The 3,149-nt window shown below is 41.2% G+C and overlaps 1 pseudogene; it reads left to right on the top strand.

Moving 5' to 3' along the window:
- The first annotated feature begins 2,200 nt into the window (after nt 1–2,200).
- LOC112625450 lies at nt 2,201–2,907 on the top strand (annotated as a pseudogene).
- The last annotated feature ends 242 nt before the right edge of the window (nt 2,908–3,149 follow it).

The following is a 3,149-nucleotide window of genomic DNA, read 5'->3' on the forward strand; positions in this document are numbered from 1 at the left end:
AGCTAGCTGTATGTCTGTGGATTTCTTTCTGTCTTGCAATCTCTTTAGCAGATTGTCTGAGCTGAGCATCACATTCTGGTTTAATGCTTATTTAATCATAGCACTGTTTTCTTTCTTCTCTTTGTAGAGAAGTTTTCTGAATTGGGAGATTTTTTAAATTTTATTTTTACTTATATTGCCCAAACAAATGCCATTTTACTTACAATGGTTAAAGTGCAGGCCGGGCGCGGTGGCTCAAGCCTGTAATCCCAGCACTTTGGGAGGCCGAGATGGGCGGATCACGAGGTCAGGAGATCGAGACCATCCTGGCTAACACGGTGAAACCCCGTCTCTACTAAAAATACAAAAAACTAGCCAGGCGAGGTGGCAGGTGCCTGTAGTCCCAGCTACTCGGGAGGCTGAGGCAGGAGAATGGCGTGAACCCGGGAGGCGGAGCTTGCAGTGAGCTGAGATCCGGCCACTGCACTCCAGCCTGGGCGGCAGAGCAAGACTCCGTCTCAAAAAAAAAAAAAAAAAAAAAAAAAAATAAAGTGCAAGATCTGTCAGAGATGTGGACACACACATTTCTTTATGGTTTCATGATGGGCTCTTTGACCAAATTATTATTATTTTTTCTTTTTCTTTTCATTTAACAGATGAGGAAACTGAACACAAAGTTATTCTTATTTTCTTATTTAATCTTGATTGGTTTAAGATCAAGTTCTCTGTTGTTTAAATGTTCTTAGAAAGCTATTATATTATGTAAATGTTCTTAAAGAACTATTATATATAAGAAATGAAATGTACATATAAATGAACATATATATAAATGTTCTTAGAAAGCTATTATATACTAGCTCAGAAAGCTACTATATCTATTATAATTTGGTTAAAGACCAAATTATAATATATATTAGTATTATTTTCAAATAAATTATATGTGATCTTAAAATCACCTTTGTTTCAAAAAAAGTGGCAACTGAAGAATGATGAGGTTCATAAGTATGGAAAGAAGAGCTTTATTTTTCATAAACGGTTGCACCCTGCAAGTGGCCATTCTGATAGGCTGAAAAGCATAATCTCCCACCAGAAGCCAGGAACAAGCACTTCAAGGGTGAGAAGAATAAGACAGGAATTTATGCTGAAGTGGGTGGCCACATATACATATTCAATAAGCTATAGGAGGAGTCATGAATATTTATAAAATGAGAAACGCATGTGCAATTGACCTTCATGCCTCTTGTCACACCAAGTGTCAGGTTCCAGCCCATGCTGAGGTCCAAGGGGAGTGGGTGGATGGGTGGCAGATAGCTGAAAGAACACTCAGGGGGCTGTAGGCAGGTAAAATATGATTTTATTCAGCAGCTCTCTTACACTGTTCCTTTGTCTTAACTGTCTGCTCCAGCTGCATCCCTTTTCAGCAGCCAGTTCTGCAGCTCTTGTCACTCCCGCACTTACAGCTGCATTCCATGGCACACTTGCTGGTTTCTGGCTCCCCTCATGTCCATCTGCAAGATGGCTGGCTCTCCCTACAGGGTCAGGAGCTTCACTCTCTCCCTCTGAGTGTATGCCCCATGTACAGCGTCTGCAGGGCAGCTGTAGCTTTTACAAACAATAGTGGCTTTAAGCCAAGTATAAGCTTACGCACATGCGTTATACAACAAGTGGAGTTGTGTGCCTGTGCTCCAAACTTGCTGAGTCACGCTGGCCTGCATGTCTGCCTCGGCCTATTCTTGACCAAAGCACATCCATTTACCTTACACCTCTCCATGAGACCCATGTTCAAAAATGGTGGCCTTAGCATGATCCCAGGGTGAAGTTTTTGGGCCTCTGATGTCAAAAGGTGAAACAGGCCAAGTGTGTTGGCTCAAACCTGTAGTACCAACACTTTGGGAGGCCAAGATGGGCAGATCACTTAAGCCTAGGAATTTAAGACCAGCCTGGGGAACATGACAAAACCCCATTTCTACAAAAAATACAAAAATTAGCTGGGGAAACTGCAGTGAGCTGTGATCATGCCACTACACTATAACCTGGGAAACAGAGTGAATGAGAACAACAAGAAAACAAAAAACAAAAAAAAAAAATGTGAAGCTGAGACATGAAAATCCTCACTGCACATCCTCCTTAGGCTGGCAAGAACCACCCCATGGTGGAAGCCAACTTCTGGTGCCGTGTTTTCTCACCAGGTCCCTGTGACAAGGAAGTGGCAGTGACGGCCATGACACAGAAGCACTACCTTGAAGCTTCAGAGCAGGAACTGCACAACAGCTGCCAGGGCCAAGCCTGCTATCTCCTATGATAACAGCACTTTTGAAGAAACATGTCCATACTGTTTGCAGTTGTTGATTCTGGATAACTTTTGAGTGTGTCTCAAACCCAAAGCCACATTGACACCCAAAATACAGAAACTGATTAATCTAGAAGGATGAAATTATACACTCAGTTTTAAAGAAGCAAAAATTGTGAAAAAGTTCAGAGACTCCAAAAGTGTATTGTTGATTACTTGTAAAACATGCCACAGAACAGTGAAACATCATGGTAAGAGCAGAAGCTTTCTATTAGCATTGAGGAGCAATCCTAGTACTCCTACAAGTAAACTCAGCCTGAAGACACCAAAGAGAAGGACTGCAAACCCAAATCATGAGATGTCTGATTCCAAAGGCAAGCGCCCAATATTGATTTCAGAACACCTACATCTGGAGAGTTAGTATCTTCTTGCTCCTCAAAGAATGTGAGCAAAACAAAGAAACGTTTCTCTCAATGAAATATTGGCTCCCTCTTGGCTCCCTCCCATTTTGGGGAAATGCTTTTCTACATAATTCCAGGTTTTTCTTGTAAAAAATATTCCTTAGTCAGAATGAATCCCAAAAGAATCCGTAGGTAGACTTCAGAAATTTCTTATCTTCTCTGAAGGGTGGACTTTGATAATAAGAAATGCCTCATGTCAGTCAGTTCTAAAACTAAAGTTAGTGAGACAACTTTTTAAACTTTTATTTATTTTTTGAATATATGGAAACTTGATCTGAGTGAAAAACAACAACAAAAAAGAACCAGCCCATGGTTGGTGATCTCTTATCATGAAGGAATGCTGGTTTGTTGTTTTGTGGAAACTGCAAAAGGGACGGTCAGTGTCAGGGTGCTGGTTAAACGAAGGGTGGAGTGAATCT

This window comes from Theropithecus gelada, chromosome 5 (genome assembly GCF_003255815.1).
Source record: "Theropithecus gelada isolate Dixy chromosome 5, Tgel_1.0, whole genome shotgun sequence".
Classification (NCBI taxonomy): domain Eukaryota; kingdom Metazoa; phylum Chordata; class Mammalia; order Primates; family Cercopithecidae; genus Theropithecus; species Theropithecus gelada.